The sequence below is a fragment of the Peromyscus maniculatus genome, chromosome 7 (assembly GCF_049852395.1).
Source record: "Peromyscus maniculatus bairdii isolate BWxNUB_F1_BW_parent chromosome 7, HU_Pman_BW_mat_3.1, whole genome shotgun sequence".
NCBI lineage: Eukaryota > Metazoa > Chordata > Mammalia > Rodentia > Cricetidae > Peromyscus > Peromyscus maniculatus.
In genome coordinates this window covers 31,328,072-31,349,408 of record NC_134858.1, presented here as the reverse complement: position 1 = coordinate 31,349,408, position 21,337 = coordinate 31,328,072, and positions in this window count along the sequence as shown.

The window sequence follows — 21,337 nt, the reverse complement described above, 5'->3', positions numbered from 1 at the left end:
ATATAATGGATAAAGATTTAAATACAAGACGGTAAAGAGATAATGTGTTAGGGAAATTATATTTTCAAAAATAATGTTGTATATCAGGATAATTTACAAACTATGACAGACACAAAAACTGTCTGCCTCTCTCTCTCTCTCTCTCTCTCTCTCTCTCTCTCTCTCTCTCTCTCTCTCTCTCTCTCTCTCCTAAGCACATCACATTGAAAATAGAGAAAGCCAAAACAAAGACCAATGATAGGAGATGAAATACTATTTTTACAGTTATGAGAATAATTATTATAATTTTTTAAAAACTATTGAGTAAAATAGAGTTTAGTGGAATATTTAAAATAACAAAGAATAAACCAATGACTCAAATCTTTGTATCCAGTGAAATCATCCTTCAAAAGTAAAGGAGAAAAATTTTCTCAAACAAACAAATTTAGGGTAATTTATCACCAAAAAGTCTGCCCTGTAAGAAATAATAAAAATTCTTCAGGCAGGAAGAGATTGATATTGATCATAAACTTGCATAGAAAGTGGTATGAAAATAGTAAACAATGGTAAAAAAATATTTTTCATCTTACTGGGCTTAAAGCATAATTAAAAGTAAGATTAAAGGTCATTAAAGAAACAACACTTTGTGTACTTACAACATGTGGACAAGTAAGACAGATGAGTCAGTGCCCAAAACACTTTGTACCCATGGAAGAGAAGCTTTTGCTCCACATGATTTACAAAGTGCAACTTGAAAGTAAAGCTAAACTAGTTAAAATAGAAATTGTAAATTCTAACTTGACCCCTAGTTTTCTTTAAAAAGTATTTAACCAATATTATGAAGGAGGAGATGAGATAGAAATTTAAAAAAAAATGCTCAATCATAATAAATAAAGCAAGAGAAATGGAGGTAATTAACACACAAGGCAAGTAGGAAACACAGAAATTCCTATTAATTAAATCTTATTAACAGTCATTATAATGACTGAACTAAAATGGCTGAATACATGAATTAAAGATATATTGCTACAATGGAGCAAAATCATAAGATATAACCGTATGCTGTTAATAATAGACTTGATTTAGATATAAAAACTCGAGTAGGTTAAAAGTCAAAAGACAGAAATATAAACCATGCTAACACTTATCAAAAGAAAGTTAGAATATCTATATTGATTTTGGAGATTTCAGATTTTAGCACAAAGGAGGTAATCAGAAATAAGCTTAGCCATTACATGATGGTAAAACACTTCTGCAAGAAGAGAAATTCTAAATGTGCATGTGCATAAAATCATAACATCAGAATGTATACATCAAATATTTAATAGATATGAAAAGAAATAGACATATCTAATATTTGAGTTGAAATCTTTAGTATACTCTGTCAGTGTCCAGTTGATCAAGCAAATAGGCTATCAATAAAGGTATGGGTGATCTAAATGGGTACAATCAATAATTGATAATTATTGGATCTTCACTCTAACAACAATCCAACACATATTCTTCTCAAGTTCATATGGATCATTTACCAAAAGATACCATACTCTCTGTGATAATCGGTATAACAACCATTTTCAATGGGTGAAAATCATGCAAAGTATATTCTCAAAGCAAAGCTAAATTAAACTATAAATCAAGAAGAGTAGAGGAGCTGGACAATATCCAAATATCTTGAAATTACACAACATATTTCTAATTAATACACGCATCAAAGAAGTCTAGTGAGAAATTTAAAATCTTTTATTTAGTTGAAAATAAAATATAGCTTGCCAAGAGCTGTGCGATGTAGTGACTACACTAATCACTGAAGTTAGCATGAATTTGCATATGTGTGTGGGGAGGTGTATGTAAAGAAAGAATTTCCAAAGTCAACCATCTAAATTCCGACCTTATGGAACTAAAAGAAGAACAATTTAAGAATAAATCAAGCAGGAAGAACTGTTTAAAATGTACAAAAGAATTATTTTTATTTTTTTTATTTTTTTTTTTTTTTGGTTTTTTCGAGACAGGGTTTCTCTGTGCAGCTTTGCGCCTTTCCTGGGACTCACTTGGTAGCCCAGGCTGGCCTCGAACTCACATAGATCCGCCTGGCTCTGCCTCCCGAGTGCTGGGATTAAAGGCGTGCGCCACCACCGCCCGGCTAAGAATTATTTTTAATCTAAAGACAAAAACAATAGCAAAATCAATGATAAGCTGTCCCTTGGAAATTAACATAATTTACAAAACTTTTACCAGACTGAGAAAAGAAAAATGAGAGAGAGAAGAAAAATTCTTAAAAACAGAAAAAGAAGGAGGGTGATGATTATAATACTTGTGGATACTAAAATGATAAATTCCATCAGCAACACCATGTTGAATGAGAGTCCTTGGAATTGACACTTGGAGAAATAGGAAGATTGATGGGTTTTGTCCTTCTAAAGGGAGTTAAAGCACTAAGCATTAACTTCTCAGACAAGAAGGTGCCAAAAGTAGATTGTTCTATGGTGTCATTTGGCCAATATTTAAGAAATAAATGACAGTAGTTCTGCACAATTTTGTCTAGAGAGATCTCTCCTAACGCTGTTCGGTACTTTTCAGCCATTGACATTAATACCTAATGAACTTCAGAGCAAACACATATGTCATGAACAAAAGAAGCAAAATTCATTGACAAAATAGCACTGTACTAATGTAGAAAAAGTAATATGAAAGAATAATCAGAATCAAGGGATACTTCTATATTTATTCACAGATAACTCTAAGAAAAAAATGACTCCAAATCAGAAAAAGAGTGCAACTTCTGGAACTAATAATCTATACAGCAATAATCTATACTACTTACAAATGCTAGACAAATTCAGGCATAAATATGGCAAATAATTACAGGTTCTATATTTACAAACTGAAAAGATTAATAAATCATTGATCAAAATAAATATTCCCATTGAATTAATTTGGACACAATTTTGTTGTGAAGCCTATTTAATTAAATATATAGATTAACTGGAATCCCAATATATGTGGTAGAAGTTCATACTATAGAAATCAACAGATAGATTCCAAAATGTGTACCAGACGGCAAAAGGCTAGAACAACTATAGGACTGCTGAACAAGAAAAGAGTTGAAACTTTAACTGCCAGAATTTGAAGGCTATAGAAAACTAGAGTAATAGTGGCAGAATATTGTTGTTGATGATTCAGATAGATATAGTAACAAAACCAGAAACTGGCCTACCTAAATATAGTCAACTAATTTTTATGTGAGGAATGGCTTTTATGGCGGGGGGGGGGGGTGCAGAATGCATTGGTATAAAAGGAATAATGGCACAGGAAGGGTTAAATTTGGGGAGGGTTACAGGGAGAGAGAGAGAGAGAGAGAGAGAGAGAGAGAGAGAGAGAGAGAGAGAGAGAGAGAGAGAGAGAGAGAGAGAGAAGAGCTATCATTTAACCAGGCAACAATTCCCCTACTACTTCCCAGAGGCTAACAAAGAACAAAACAAAATAGTGTCAGTAATTTTGGAATTTTTGACTAATGACAATCCATAGGATAGACCTCTGAAACATTTCAGCTACTGCCAGTGCTCTTGGTTACCCTCCAGAAATAGACAAGAAAGACTCTGTTGCTGAAGATACCACCTTCTTGAATCATAGAACATGGAGAAATCAAGCTGATACTGACCTGGAAGCTTCCTCCCTTCCAACTAGCTTTCACAGTGCCAGAAGGTGCTATGCATCCTACTGGAGGAAAAAAGGAATCACCAGTCCTACCCATCAATGAACCCTGTGAGCTACAATAATGACCAACCACTGATGAAACAGTGCCGTGAAAGACATAGGAATAGCCAAGTACTTTATGATGTGTTTAAAGGCTGTTCCAGAAAATGGAGCTGTACCTGACAATGTTAAAGGGGCCAAGAATCTATGGCTAGACAAATCATAGGCCCCAGAAGAAAGCCTAGTGCATAGACAAAGTATTGAACTGAATCCTAATGACTGATAATTATACTTGTAGACTGACATATATCTCAGCCTTCATCAGAGAAACTACTATTTGCAATAGATGATGATTAACACGGGGACTCACAATGGGCTAAGGCACAGAAAATAAGAAACTATCAAATACTCACCTCTAAGTGGAATATATAATTATGTATCTCACAACTCCTCATCTCAAGGCTCAAGGATCACTGTGAACGAGGTGGAGTGAAGATTGTCAGAGCCAGAGGGGATGGATAATTACAAGAGAACAGTGTCTTCTGGGCAGCTGCACATGTGAACTCACAGGGGTTGTGGCAGAATGCCCAAGATCTGTGCAAGCCAAAAGTGGAAAAAAAATAAATGGCAAGAGGAGGTGGATGTGAAATCGCATCCTTGGCCACAGAGCTATTGGAAATTGTTAGCAAACTGTTACAGAGGAAGAGTCAGTGTTCTCGAAGAGTGTAGCCACTGATAAATTGACCACATTCTATTCGAGAGCTACATATCTAAGACAATTTGGACAACATAAACTGATCTTGATGGAAAAAAAAAAAAAGAAGAAGGCAATGTGGTGATATTTTATTTGTGCTTTAACAAAGCTTGCCTGGAGACTGGAGATCAGGGGAAAAGGCCAGCCATTTTAAGTAAACAAAAAGTCAGGCAGCACATGCCCTTAATCCGATCACTTATCAGGCAGGGTCTCTATGTGTTCTCATTCTAGGGAACAGAGCCAGGCATGGTTACTCATGCCTTTAATTCCAGTACCAACCATAGAGACCTGGAGGTCTCTACAGACAGACAGTGACAAGGAAGTGAGGTAGCTGGGCTAAGATAGTCAATGAGAGGGCAGAACAGCAAGGCAATAAAGGCATGGGTAGACAGGAAGTAGCTCCCATTTGGAAGCTGCAGAGATGGTGAGGTAAGGCTGGCTGGTGGCTTTCCCTATTTCCCTGATCTCTCTAAGACTTTCACCCCTATATTTGGCTCCATGTTTTTTATTTAATAAGACCATTTAGAAATTCATCTATAAGGCAATACTGGCAAATGTAGAAGGGAGCATGAATCTGAAAAAACAAAAAACTGAGGTAGTGGGGATGAATATGATCAAAGTATGTTATACAAAATTTTCAAAGAACTAATAAAATTTTGAAGTACAAAACAATTCAGTGTATTAAAGACCAATTTTTCAAGGTTTATCCACAACCTCTGAGCAATTTACAGCTCATGGGATTTCTCCCATGACAAAACTTCTCCTATCTTAGATAAAAATTAACCCTAAACAGATAATATCCTTAAATAGAAAATACAAGTTATATAGTCATAGAATGAACAAAAATATTCTGTCACTTTGAGATTTTTGGAAACAGTATTTTTAAATTTTGTGTGTGTGCATGAGTGTGTGTTTGCATGAAGGTAGACATATGATGATGGTCAGAGAACACTTGGGGGTATCAGTTTTCTCCTTCTACCATATAGATCCCAGGCATTGAATTCTGTGCCTTGGGTTTAGTCATAAACACCTTTACCCTCTGAGCCATCTTGCCAGGCCCTCACATTTGAAAACAGGGTTTTAGATGCAAAACCATAAGCATTATCCAAAAAAAAAAGAAAAGAAAAGAAAAGAAAAAAAAAAGAAATGACTCTATTTACATTTCCTGAATTAAAAGCCTTTCCTCTGGCAAAGGCATAGGAGATTTCAAAGGCAAGTTGAAGATTCAGTGAAAATACTTAGAAGACAAAGAACTCTTAAGACTCAAAAATATGAAGCATAACAACCCCATTAAAACATGGAAAAGTGATCTGAATTTGACATCTCATCAAAGAAAATATGCAGTTGCCAAATGAGTAGATGAAAAGATGCTCGATGCTCAACCTCATTTGTCACGAGAGAAGTGCAAATTAAACTACTGTGAGAAGCACCTACAGAAAGAAATGATAGCACCAGTTGCTGCCTATTATGTGGACCTTCAGGAACTCTCATTCATCACTGATTCCAAACACAAAATGGTACAGCCTTAGGAAACACTGGATGAGTCCTACAAAGTCCAGTAGCACTTCCCATTCAGTCCACCATCTCTTCTAAGTATCTGTAAATGGATATAAAAGTTTATCTATGATAGTTCATAGCAACTTTCTCTATAAATCTCCCAAATTAGAAACAATCTTTTAATAAACAACTGAACTGTTGTACATTTTTGAAGCTCTATTTTTAGTGATGATGAGTTACAAATACTGCTAAGTGAATTAAGACAGGCTGATAAATTACATCCTATATGATTTCATTTATACGATAATCAGTAATAGACAAAATATTGAGATGGTCAACAGAATAATGGCTACTGAGCTTGGTGTAAGAGAGGGCTGTGTAAATTGGAACATGAGACTTTTTTGTAAGCTGGAAAAACTTCTGACTGATTCTCTAGTGGTGCATACATGGAGCTATGCATTTGTTACAACATATTCAACTCCATACTACATGATGAATTTTAAACATGGAAATTTAAAAATCTCCTTGAGACCTCAAGAATGTAAGGCAGACTCTCATGGTATTCCAAGTGCACCATAGACTTATGAAATAGTAATTCTGAATGGTTGTGAAGGGTAAAGTGGCTTATCAAAGAAATTTGGAAAATGAATAAAGTCTGTAAGACCAAATACTGGAGCAGTGGTATATAAAGGCATCTTCTAGCAGTTAAGACCCACCCCCTCAGTAAGGGTCCTGGTTACCAAGTCTGAAAAGCTAGCTGGAATCAAACAATGACATGAATGGATGCAGAAGGTTCAATCCAGTTTTTTCATGGTTAGAGATGGAAGTCACAGGGAAGCAGATGTGATTGAGTAGTCTAGGATGATGCCATTATGACTTGATGTGGAGGGATATGTCATTTATTTACTCTTTTCCTTATTAACATAAGAAAATCATATTAAAAGTACAAGCCGAGAGACAGCTCAAAATTATTATCATCTTCTTGAATGATCAAAGTAGGAGAAGGTCTTACAATCAAGAGGAATGCAGAGACTGATGTTGATTAATGTAGCATCTCAACACAGGTAAAAGAAGACATTGGGAAAAGCCAAAGAAGACAGAAAAGTATAGGATTTAATAATGTAGTGTTGGCATTGGCTCATTATTCATGGAAATGCACTACAGTCAAATATAATACTGGTACACTGGAAGCTGGCAATGGCTATATGAGACTTCTCATTAAAAATAATATCTCATCTTTCCTTCATTGATTTTAGACACTAACTTGATAAATTTTTTAATTCTCTGGATAGTTGTATATTTTTGGATCTGCTCTGTTCCATTGGTTTGTCTATTTATGTGTTTGAATCACACCAGTGTCATTTTATAAATTTCATTATCTGATAAAGCATGGTTCTCCTAATTATTGTTATTGTCAGGGAATTCTGGAGTCCTTTTTTTATTTGGATGAGTCCACATGACTAGTTTCACAAATATATACTTAATCACTATATTAATGGATTTCCTTTTGTGTATTAACTTAGAAACAAATTAAAACCTTCTAAATGTTGATTATAGCTATGAAGAAAAGAGAAATGCATTCTTCTTTGTATGTAAAGTTTATACACATTTTGTGTTTTGACTGATATTATTCATAATAGTTTGTTTTGTACTTATTTATTAAATGATTTTATTTAAACAGAATTGAAAGGTATTTATTTTCTATAATAAAAATATAACCAAACACCTCATCTTCTCGTGATATTTCTAATGATTTCTCAATTGACTGTTGAGATTTTCAGGTTTACATTAATCATATACTGTTGCTAAATTTCCTTCCCAGAGGGAGACATAAGCAACATCTGCTTCTTTTCTCCTATAGTCCCAGTGATTTGCTGGGCATAACTTCCATAAAGGTTCACTCTGGAGAACCAATGACTTTATCAGGGTTAGCTGAAGAGCACTGGGTGAAGGGTTATAGCCCGGAGCATGAGTGACTTCAAAGCAGCTACACTGGAAGATCTGCCCCCAGCATGGATGAGGAGTCCACCATGGGTGTGTAGATGAAGTCCCCCTCATCCTTCCCTTCCTATATACTCTAGTCCAGTCATTGTCAACCTGTGGGTCATGGCCCCTTTGGAAGTCAAATGAATGACCCTTTCACAAGGGTTACCTAAGATATTTATATTAGGATTCAGAACAGTAACAAAACTACAGTGACGAAGTAGCAATGAAAATAATTTTATGATTGGGGGTCACCACAACATGAGGAACTGTATTAAAGGGTTGCAGCATTAGGGAGGTTGAGAACCACTGCTCTAGCCCTTCCCAGAGACGCGCAAAGTCATGTGCAAGTAGAACGGAATTGCATAAAACTGGTTGAGAGGGGTGGCTGCCCCTGAGTGAAGGGCCAATGACCATTCTTCCTTTTTTTTCCTATGAGGAGTTAACTCTCAACAAGCCCAACTCTGATAATATTTAGGAGCAAGCTCAGTCCAGCTACTGAAAAGGTGGCAGAGTGCTTCTGAGGATGGTGCTGTACATCACTCCCCTCTTCCTCTGGCTCTTACATTCTTTCTGCCCTCCTCGTCCACAAGGGCTCCTGGAGCCTTAGAGTGGTGCCATAGATGTCTAACTCATCTCCTCCAACTCCAGGGAGGCACCAAACCTCTGTGCACTCTCATTAACTGTCGCCACAGAATGACTATTGCCAGTCTCAGAGGTCTTCCTCCTACTACAAAACGCAAATGAGAACACAGACAAAAACAGAAAAACATCCAAATAGATATGAACAGCCTTAATAACCTATGATTGTAACCCCAGATGTCAGGAAGCACCCCAGCCAATACCTCATTTAACAAAGCTATGCCAGTTATTTTTCCACTGGGCTCCATGACTTCCTAATCACAGGATTTTGGCTAAGTTCCCAATGCCAGATACGACTTTTTTCCTAGTATGGTGGGCCTAAAGTCCAGTATTTTCTGGTGATTAGGAGTTGTATTTTTCAAGATACAAAACCAAGCATCAAATACCTGATGCCCAAATTCAAAATTCATAGTTTAGGAACACAGAATTCACGGCCCAATGGCTACTTGAACCGAGAGACACCTCTAAGTGCTAGGTGAAAGGAAGAGCTGAAATCTAATGAGGGCAAAACTCCAATGGTTTGAGATATTTTCCAATAGTGCTGTACAAAAGCCAAAGAATATCCTCTTGCTCTTGATCATAGAGCCAAAGCTGTAGTTTGGGGCTCTCCAATCTCCAGGAAGCTTGTGGGGATATGATCACTGTGCAGAGATGAAAGGACAATGTCAAGGACAGACACAAGACAGGTAGTAGAAGCAGCAGCCCTGCACAGTGGGAACAGCCGTGACTGCTGGGTAGTGGTACTTCCCAGTACACACTGCTGACTCTGACAGAAGTGCCCAGGGAAACTGAGATGCCCTGAAGAGAAATACTTAGAAGAAAGCACTACCTGGACAAAGCAGTATGGAGCCCTCCCCTCCACCAGACAAACCTGGGAAGGTGACCTGCCAACTACCCAAAAAGGGGGGGGGGCTATTTATGTACTCATGTACTGAGACTTATGTATGTTGAGCTGCTTCAAAAAAAAAAAACCTATGGTGATATTTTACTTGTACTGAAATGTTATTTTAATTTTATATTAATAAATAAAGTTGCCCTGGGGTCAGAGCTATTAGAGCCATAGCAAGACTGTGGTGGTTAGAAGAGCTAGGTAGATTTCTGTGTGTTCAGGGATACAGCCAGTATTGGAGACATATGCCTTTAAGACCTGGAGGGCAGTACTTACAGGCAGTGATGAGGCAGTCATGTGGTTGGGTTTACAACCAATGAGAAGGCAGAACAGAAAGAATATTTAAACACGGACAAACAGGAAGTAGCTCTCTCTCTCGGGGAAGTTAGGAGCACTGCAGGAGGTAAGATTTTTATCTCTGAGCTCTGACCTCTCAGCTTTCTCTTTAAAAAAAAAAGAAAGAAAGAAAAGAAAAGAAAAAGACAATTACTAGTTTTAAATACTTTACATTATTACCAACTATTAGGATATAAAGAAATGAAAGTTAGTACTTAGACATTACAATAGAAATTGTAGTCATATTAGATATGTTTTAAAAAATTGAGCAGATATATTTTAGACAGGTCATCTTCAAACCCTTCAGAGATCTACAGAATATGGCATTTAAAATATTTTAATAACTTAGAAATTTTTCTTTTTTGAGACATGTCGGCTCCTGGCAGTACCAATCTACTTCAGAGAAAATATGGGCATTGAAGAAACTTCATATGGAGTTAACTTTCATTGTGGCAAAAGTTAGCCACTGGACAACAAAGTATCCTCGTATCAACAGGACAAAATGGACAGACAGAACACGAAACAAAGGACTACCGATTCTTGCCAAAACAAGTGTGGTTATGGCTTTATCAGAAGGCATCTTCTGAGGCCAGGACAATATGGCACCATCCCTGAAGTGGCCTTCACAATCTGGAAAAGGTACAGTGCCCTTTTCTTTGAAGGCAGCTGAACAGGCAGTGGGCCAATGGCTTCTGTTGTGCAATGGAACAGCAACTGAAAGCTCACGCCTCTCAATAGTAGACTGGCATTTAATAGAGGGATGTGGAGAAGAAGGGGATGCTGAGATGAAGCCATATATACACAGCCAAGAAGAATGGACAGCTGAATTCAAAAACCATCAACAATTTCCAGAATTTAAAATCCTGAATCATGACATGACACTACTGGAGTTCGGGTGTTTCTGGTACATGGACTGCTCTCACCCAATATGAGGTTGAACTGTTGACCTTGTGTACAACCTACTTCACAAATGAGTCTGTCAGATACGATAAGCCTATAGGCTGAAGATGATGCCCCAACACTGCTGAGAAACCTCAGGTGACTGTCCAGGCATCTGGCTGTTTCTGTCAACTCACAAAATTTTTGGAAGTTGCTTTTGTGCACTTCCTGTTTTTATTTTTGTTAGCTAATATTATTTTCTTCTTGGGTCTCTGAGGGAGTTGAAGATTAGTTAGTTATAGTTGAAGATTAATTAGGATAGAAAGTGAATTAGATACATTTTGAACTTACTAAAATAGGATAGATAAGGGAATTATTTTCTCTGATTTGTCAAATACAAATGGACTAGACATCGTTTAGGTATTTGTTACTTGTATATATTGTATATAGTTATTGTACTTTTGTATATAGTTTTTCTTTTGTTAGTTATAACCTTTTGCCTTTTTTCTTTTTATTAAAATAGAAAAGGGGAAATATGGTGATATTTTACTTGTACTGAAATGTTATTTTAATTTTATATTAATAAATAAAGTTGCCCTGGGGTCAGAGCTATTAGAGCCATAGCAAGACTGTGGTGTTTAGAAGAGCTAGGTAGATTTCTGTGTGTTCAGGGATACAGCCAGTATTGGAGACATATGCCTTTAAGACCTGGAGGGCGGTACTTACAGGCAGTGATGAGGCAGTCATGTGGTTGGGTTTACAACCAATGAGAAGGCAGAACAGAAAGAATATTTAAACACGGACAAACAGGAAGTAGCTCTCTCTCTCGGGGAAGTTAGGAGCACTGCAGGAGGTAAGATTTTTATCTCTGAGCTCTGACCTCTCGGCTTTCTCTTTTACATTGGCTCTGTGTTTTTTATTTTAAAAAGACGATTGGTTACATCTACAAAAACCAACCAGAGAGAGTTTATACTTTGTGGGAACTGGCATTCCTGGACTACAGAGCAGACTTCTGCATCTTCATTCCCATTCTATGAAGTATCAACCCCACGGGGAGAATGTGGCTTCTGCACCTCCCTCTTGCCATGCTGATGACACACAGAAAGGCTTTCCTTACATTTATTACCATCATTAAGTTTTGTGCCACCTAAGAGAGAAAGAGAATTTCTTCCCATAACCAAGTTGTAGTTATCAGACAGAGCCTCTGAGTTCCCAGCCTCAGCACACAGCCATGATGAGCAGACTGCCTTTGATTGACATGTTGAAGGAAAACCTGTTGCAGATTCTTGACCACAGCCCAGCCTCTTCCAATTGCAGTCCTCATATCTATCGTCTTCAGGTACCAAAGCTATTGGACTGTCATCCTGAGACATACAGGAGCCTGAGAGGCATCAGGCTAGAGTGTGTAGTTAAATTTCATACCCTGGCAGATATAATGAGGTGTTTGAAAATAGGAGGGAAATAAAGATAGAAACCCAGCAGTCTCTCATACTAAGTGGCAATTCACAGCAGGATTGTGGGGAAGAGGAGGTTCTAAATTTGACATGTGAATGTAATCCTAACCTTGCTGTTCAACTCAGAATACTGGCAATTACCTACCGAGAGGAAGTTTGAAACATTAATCACCTTGACTTCCAAACCACGGTAATGCATTTTCCTCTACACATGGGTGATAACAATGGCCACAAGAAGAAAACATACTTGGGTTCTAGAGATGGTGCAGTAGGCAACGCTCTTGCAGCACAAGTGTAAGGATCTGAGTTCAGTTCTCTAGATCCCACATAAAGCTGGATACAGTAGCAGGTATCTAATTTCAGGTCTGCTAGGCCAAGACAGGAGGGCCAGAGAGGGAAACACCCTGAAGTTTACAGGCTAACTAGTCCGGCATATGCAACAGCCAATAAGAGACCTTGTCTCCAACAAAGTGGAAGGTAAAGACCAATACACAGAGTTGTCTATTGACTACCACAGATGTGCCTATAATCTCACACATGAATATGTACATGAACCCACATAGAAAGATTTTTAAAAATAAGCCATGTTTGTAACAGTTCAGAACTTTATAAAGGAATAAGAATAAATCTATGGGTATATAGAAAGATTCTAGTCACTTTCCCTTTTACCCCTGACTGACAAAACTACTTATATGAGGTTTTTATTAAAATGATGACAGAGGTAACAACATACAGTGGGTAAAGCCCATTACCCACTGCATGTTATTACAATATAAATAGGAAGTGAGTCATAGAGGAGAATTTGTTTGGCATGGATACATAGGGCATCTGCTTCCTAAAATGATTTTCAATTGATTAACCACATTTAAATATCAGCACCACGTTCATGGAAAGAAATTCTAGAGCACTCCTTAAATAAGCAGAATGTCAGTTCACATTACACTCATGCTCAGACATACCAGTGATGCCCTGGAGGTGAAGTGAGTCTGAAAACCTCATGGATCATATTCTGTAAGACTTGCAGAATGAATAGGTTGGGATCTGGACACTTACTGATGTTAAAACCTGTAATTACAGGGCTGGTTTTTTGAAGGAAATTAAGAGAGGTAGAGAAATGGAGGAAGTATTTTTTCTACTGAAATTGTCCCTTTTAGGCCACTCAGATAACGGCTTCAGTATTTGAAAAGGGGTTTCTTTCTCCCATATAGTTTGGCTTATGCTGCCATTAAGTCAGTGTGATGCCACACAGTGAAATATTATACTTTGTCTCTTAAACTCACATGAGGTCTTCAGGGCATGTGTTAATTGACTACTCTTTTTATCCTTTCCACATTTTAATATTTCTTTGTTTTTGAACATCAAGGATGATTCACCCAAAGAGCTTCTTTCCCATATGCATTTGTTTAGGATTTTTTATTTGTTTGTTTGCTTGTTTGTTTTCTTGCTTGTCATTTAGGGATCAGCTGGTGTTCAGGGCTCAAAATACCACAGTTTCAACCCTTCCCCAGGAGATACTGAAGTACCATTACTAGAAGATCTCAAATGAACCTGCTTAAGGAAATCCCAGACAATTTTGTACCTTTGTTGAATGATAGAGAGAGGTGGAGATCACTTATTAAAGTGATCAGAGTTTGTTTGTATAAAAAGCAAGACTAGAAAGCAAGTGTCTTCATTCATTGACTGGTTTTCTTTGTCCCACAATACTCTGAGTACTGATAACTGGTTATTTTTTTCACCAAAAATCAGGAAGGAGTTAAGAATACAAGGTTCTCTTTTGTCTTTTCAAACCTTGCTTTGGAAGAACTCAACCTAGTCGCACTAGATTCTTAAAACATAACTGTTGGCTCAGATGTGGAATTCCTAACATGCAGGCTTCCATGCTGGGCTCTTTTGTCTGACCATTCATCAGACGTTTTCTGCTGAGAGCCAGAAACTTGGCTTACTTCTTCACCCTGCACAGAGAGCTTCATTTGTGCTGATTACCCAGCATTTCACATAAAAGTCATTAAGAATTCTGTTTCAGTGAATAAAAGAATGTAAATGAGGTAATTATGAGCTTCGCTTACCTTACTAACCCTGTGCATTGTGCAATCATTAATGCTTGCACATGATCTACTCACTGGAGAAACCAGAAAGATAGAAAGTAATATCTCTGGGAAAGAAAATTGTGTTGAACTCTATTTTGTGGGAAACTTGGGTTTTTTGAATTTTGTTTTTTTCAATTTGAGGGGCTAGGGAAAGAGAATTTTAATGTAAACTGAAAAAAAGACAGCATGAAAAATGGCTTTGTATTGCTGCCTCTAACCCCCACCTCCCCTTTGCATAAATTAACTTCAAGTTGCAGAGGTTTTCTCCTAACACATTTCACACTTGTAGAGTGGCATTCATCTGAAGAACTCTTTAAGATACATCTGCATGATCCTTTCCACTTGCTGGACAAATGCATCTTCCCACACAGCATAAGTTGGCTGTTAAGCTTTAGAGAGCAGAATGACACTGGGGCACTCACATTACCGTGGGTCAGGGATAATGTGGTACCCAAAGCTGACCTTGACCAAGCCTCTCATCTTTCCTCTTGTGATGAGCACATTATCTTTGTCATCTCAGTGCCTCTGCCTTGTACACCTACTTCCAACATTCATGAAATATCTCTGTGTCTGCCAATGTGTTCTGCTACTCTCATAAGAGCAGGCATAAGAGTGACCCAAAATCGTCTAGTCATGTATGCTCTGCCCTTGATCTAGGTGAGTTTTGCACATAGAAGGATATGGCCCCATTAATGCCCTCAGTGTAAAGAAGGGGATAAAATGAATACATGAAGAATGTAAGACTAATGATTTCTGCTCCTTTCTAGTTGCAGGCCATTAAAATGTAAAGTAGGGGTTGGTAGATGCCATCTTTACTGACTCTGGAAAGAACCCAGGAATAAAGTCCTTCCACCTTCAGAAGTGAGAAGCCAAGGGAGAGGAATTCAGCCTCTCAGAGATAACCATTGAACCTTGTATCTGACTGCATCCATCTCTGAGTAATCCTAAAGCTCTCTTTGTTTCTTTTGTGTTTTGAAAATTTTGCACATGAGTACTGTATTTATATCACCTCCACCCCAAATTCTCCTCCCTCCAATTCCTTCTATGGCCCTGAACTACCTCTCAAATTGAATACTTTTACTTAATTATTCTTACACACACACATACACATATAGATAAATATAATCTGATGAATCCACTTAATGTTTGGTATTTCTCATATGCATACGTGTTTAGAGCTGACTACTTGGGTGAGGATGACTTATCTGAGGTCTCTTCTCTAGAGGAAACTGAATCTCCTCTTTTAGTAGCTCTTAATTGCCTATAGCTCTTCTTTCTGGGTGAGGCCTTGTGAGATTCCTCCCTCACATGTTGGGATGCCAACATATTTTATCAATGTAGATCTTGTTTAGGTCACTATAATTCTAAGGTTTCATGGATGAAGCTCTCTGTCATATCTAGAAGCCTCAATCTTGCAGAGAACTTCCTGCCCTCTTCTAAATGTTCCTGGATCCTTAGTTGTAGGGCATTGTAGATAGATCAAGTAATCAAGTGAGGCTGGATGCCCCAAGATCAGTTGTTCTCTGTATTTTGTCCAATTGTAAATTTTTCTAATGTTCTCTTTCTGCTATAAAAAGAAGCTTCTTGTATGAGAGGTGAGGGCTACACTTATCTATGTCTATAAGGATGAATATTTATATGTAGCTGGAAATTATGCTAGTTTAGGAAAGTAACAGTAGTGGTTTCTCCTCTTGGTTCTCTATGACTTCTCCAGCTATTGGTAGGTGGCTAAGTTTATAGTACCAGGTATGGGGTCCCTCTTATTGAACAGATCTGAAATTCAATTAGGTAGCTTTTGATTAACCTTGAGAAATAAATTCATTGATTGTAGCCTTGAGGATCTCTGGTTTTTTTCTGGTCATTATTGTGGTTCATAGGATTTACAGCTGGGTAGAACTATTGGTTGTTTTCTCTCTTGACAGCTTTCAGACGCTGTGAGAGCTAGCTCTCAGAGTGAAAGCTCCCAGATTAGTTGCAGCTTGATTTCTCAAAATGCTACATCCAAAGTGTGTGGTGTCCTTAGCAAGAGATTCTTGCTTTCAGCTACTGGGAACCAACCAACAGCAATAGCCTATACTGCTTGGGGAGTATCTCGAGTTTCCCTGGCTAATAACTCCACAGGATGTTTCTGGTGCCTGGTACTAGGGTTTTTGTCAGACAGTCTATGCCACTTGGGGAGCATTATAACACCAAGTGGTACAATTTCATTTAAGCTATGTATATAGATATCCACACATATGTATATTATATATGTAAACCTTCTGATCATGTAGTGTTATAACATTTGGTTTTAAAAGATAATTTGATACAGCTTTAAAAAATACAATCAAGAATAGTTCTCTTGATGCAGAAAGTGGTACTTTCAAACAACGTACTATAAGAAGAAAGGAGATCAGGTAGAAGCAAAAAAAAAAGGTCTATAGGGGTAGGGAGTTCCTATTTCACATTCGCTTGTCTTTTCCTTTTTTTCTTTTTCTTTTTCCTTTTTTTAATGTGTGTACATGTGTGTGAAGGGTGAAAAAAATGTAATCCTTTCTCTATTTTATCTAGCTTTTAGTAAATTTTACTCAGTCCATTAGAATAATTGGTAAAACAGAGTAAAATAAGATGAGATCCTAAGATCTACTGTGATCAAGGTGTGAAAAATAAAAATAAGCATTGATCTCAGTCTCTTTGAAAGAGAAAACTGTGTAGCAGGGTAGTCCTTCCTCTTCAGGAGCATTGACAGTGACTACCGTATGTCAGATGAACATTTGCAATGGAGTTGGTATGAGGAAAAGTGAGAAGATAGAATGTGATAGATATGATTTAGAGCCAAAAGATATAAAGGTGGTAGAGGCCCAATACATTAGGCACATCCCCCAAACTCCTTTGTGTGTGGACTGAGAGTCTGATGGGTCACATTCCTATGCAGAGTACTCTCCACTGCAATCCAGGCCAGTGGCAGGGGAAATGATGTCTGCCTTCAACACCCAGCTGAATCTAAGATGGAATCATTAATGGAAGGTTTGGGGACTGGCCAACACCCTAAAGCTTGTTGCTGAAAGAAAAAAATTATGAGAGGAAATGCTCGGCTAGATTGATGAGGTTGGCTGTTGACACAATGAAACATGGGGGGGGGGAATAATAAAACAAAACAAGGACACAAAAGAAACATCAGTATCTTACTACAATATTCCAACCAGCTTATTGCAAGATTTCTTCATACATCTAGTAGACAAGGATGTGAGACTGACCTTAACCTCAAAACTCTTCAATTACCTGCAAGTACTGCTGTGAAGGACAATTGACTCTGAAGAGCCTTTTAAAGGGCAGAGCCAGAGGCACAAGACTGACAAATCATGTGTGCTTAAACTGTGTATACACTAACCATTCCTCTTTTTTCCTTGCTGAATCTTTGTTTTTTTTTTTTTCAAGCATTCTGACATTTTCCAGACAGTGTATAATCCAGAGGATGCTGAATGCCTTACCACCTCTAACAATATGTGTCAACCATAGTAGTTCATGTCACTAAGTATGATCAATTTTTGGAAACAGATTTTTTTAGGAGGTAGATGTGGTAAATCATAGAAAAATAATCTCCTTTCATTAGGAAAGACACAAAAAAGGGACAATGTCTATGAATTTCTGGACACATAACATCTCTATACTTACCTAGTTGTGATGGCAATAACTGGAACAATCTTGTAGACTGAGGATAAATCAGTCATTAAGCTAAGTAGGAAAGACAAGACCACAGTATCTAAAACCCCTGAGGTTCAGCAACTAATATTTTGCCTAATCTGATGTTTTCTTGTTTTTCCAAGATACTCCCAAGCAATATAAGCTATTACTGTTGTCCATGGTTGCCTCCAAGAGTTGAATGTAAATTCCTATTGCTGAAGATACCACACACATCAGACACAGCATTCTGAAGAATCAAGATGTACCTGGTCCAAAAGCCTCCTCCCTAAAGAGTAGCTTCTATAACATAAGGAAATGTTATTGGAGCTGCCAAGAAAGGAAGTTATTTAATAGTACTACCCAGCTGGGATGCCTATGAACCATACCAATGATCAGCATGACAAGAAATCTCTACATGTGCACTAGTGGTACTCATATCTTGGTGGTAACCAAAAACTATATAAATGGACTTAACTGAACAAGGGGAAAGTTGTGCCTGGTACTGTAAACCTAATCAACCACTCATGGCTATTGAGGTCTTAAATCTCAAAGAAGAACCTATAATTGCCAGTTTCCTAAACTAGAATAATTACAAACTGAATTCCAAATATTTGTCTTTATGTCTGAAGATAAGTGTATCTCTCATGACTAATCAATGAAGCTTCTTTTTTTTTTTTCAGTAGATGAAAAGCCAGAATTAGTCAAAATGCAGAGAACAACTGACTGATATTCTCAGACACAATTTTTATATCTATAGCACATGAGGCTCAGGGGACATCATGGAAGAAGGGGTAGAAAGATGGCAAAACCCATAGGACCAAGAAGTCTGCTGCAAGATTGAGTCTTCTATGCATTACAGGGAAGCTACACCCAAGAAATCTCAACTATATGGCTGCTAAAACAAGACCTGAACAGCAACATCAGTTGACAGGACAATGTAGATAGGGGAAATGGCATGGGGTCCTAACCTTACATGAAGAACTACAGGCAATTAAAAACTCCTGAGAGAGCAAGAATTGATCTTGAATTGATAAGCACCCTACTTGGTTATCTAATTTTAATTAGATAACCCTAAATTAAAAATATACAAGCAACACTAAACAGACTCAGCAGGTTTCATTTATATATTTATTTGCATATATATGTAACCAATAATAATTAAAGGACAAAAGGCCATTTTTGGAATTTTACAGGTGGGGACATGGAAAAGGTTGGGAGCATGAGAGAGGGCAGAAATCATATATATAAACAAAAGGAATAAATATTACTATGGTTACAAAACATAAGTTGTAGACCAAATATAAGAACCTGTATTTTCACACAATACTCACAAAATATGACTATGAAATACTTACGTTAAAAATGTCCTTGTTTCTATTATATACGTGTGTGCATATGTATACATATATATATATGAATTTTTATTCATCAAGGATGTTTTTTTTCATCTCTTGTTGTCTTAGCTAAGTTACAATTTAAAAAATTTCTAGATTGGTCTATTTAAATTTTTCATATTCTTTTGAAATCCCATGTGACCTATGACAAGCAATTTGGTTAGAAAGCATGGAATTTTCCTCAAGTGTTTTGTCCAGAATGATTCCACTCTTTCCAGCTGGGTCTGGATATTCCAGCACTCGCAGTGGAATTGTTGCCAGGACATTTGGAGCTGAGGATCATCCACTTAGGTTTTATAGCTGCAGCTCATTTGCATAAGTAAGGACATTACCATTTACATAGTCTTCCAGAGTAGAAAATTCAGGTGCCCTTTTCAGCGGCACTTCTCTGTGTAACAACCTTGGTCAGCTTCCCACTGCTGACTGCATTCCATGTGTCTTATGAAGTTTGTTAAGTGAGCCTCAACCTGTAATTTCAGTCTCTGCTACAGCCATCCAGAAATATTGTGTCACTGTCAAGTCATGTTCTGGCCATATCATTCTCTGTCTCATTCTGTCCTCACTACCTAAACTCTTGGTCATTTTTCTCCATGGTGACAATTTCTATTTGTCACTCAGAACGCTGCTCAAATGTTAGCAGTGTTGAGTGCAACCCCCCTCCCTTTCCAGTTGTATTGGAGCCCGACTTTAATCTTTACACACATCTTCTGCAGTCCATACCTCATTTACTACAATTTATCTATCTGTCTCCTACTCATGTTGGTTTGCTTTAATATCAATGGAGTTTTAAATATATATTTTCATGCATTCGGTGATAGTTGTCCCTTAAGAGAGACTTTGTAAGGATTTGATGATTGAATTAAGTGAGTGAATGAATGAATGAGCTAATAAATTATCAAGAATTATTAAGAATTCATGTAGTACACAGTTTGAGAGAGTAATCAAGAGGAATCATTAACCCCAAAGAAGATAAAAATGAAAATAAAAAAGCTTGATGATCCAGGAGAAAAGAACAAGGCTCAATATTCAAGAGTATTTTACTAGCATTGTTTTTAAAATGGTGTTTGTTGAAGCCTGTTGAGTGCTGGACATTTGCGTTTTCCCTGAAGCATTGTCTAATAACTTTTTAAACTTTATTATAACGAGCATTTAAATGATAATCTAATGGAAAACAGATAACAATGGCTCAGAAAGGTTAGTAAGTTTAAAGTCAGTTGTAAAATTTCTTCAGAAAGGATCTAGGACCTATGTTATCCATGGAAAGGGCAGTGGAAAATTATATGCAATCATTAACTAAATAATATTTAAAATGGGATAATATTTAAAATGGAAAGGTCCATGATCACAGAAACCCTGTCTTCTCATGACCATAAGTACTTGTTGAGTGAATGAGTACAATCAACTTATTGACTTTGCTTCACCCATGAGTAGTATATCAATGCTCCAACTAGAGGGAGAATAGAGAAGATAAGGAGACCTAGAGTTAGAATGCCTGAGTTCAGATCGCAGCTTCACTGCTTACCTAATTTCTATGTTCTTCAGCTTTCAATTGCTGTGATGAGAAACAAGAGAAAAAATCAGCTTAAAGAAGTTAAGGTTAACTTTCATTTATAGTTTCAGTAGGAGTAGGACAAGTTAGATCCACGGTTTCTGGGCTCAGCCCACCATTACGTTTACTGTTCACCTCAAGCTGGCAGAAAGCAGAAACACATAATGGGAAGGAGGGAAAGAGGGAAGGAAGCGAAGTAGAGAAAAGAGAAGAGGGGCCTGGGGACAAAATAGGCTCTTTAAAGCCATACTCTCAGTGACCTACTTCCTCCAGCTGGGACCTAATCCTGTATTGTGTGACCTTTTCTTGGTAGATATTGGCAAATGTCTAGTCAACCAGGTAAGGCACTGATGACAGACAAAAGCAATGACTCCGTCCAAGTCTAGATTGGTGAACCCATGTGCTTATTTGGGTTATTTACAGGAACATAGGTGATTCAGAATCAATGATGCCACAGTAAATCCTATCCCAGCATGGGTGACAATTAACAAAAGCTGTGCCCCAGAGCTCCCTGCACAACTTGAAGGCAACATCACCA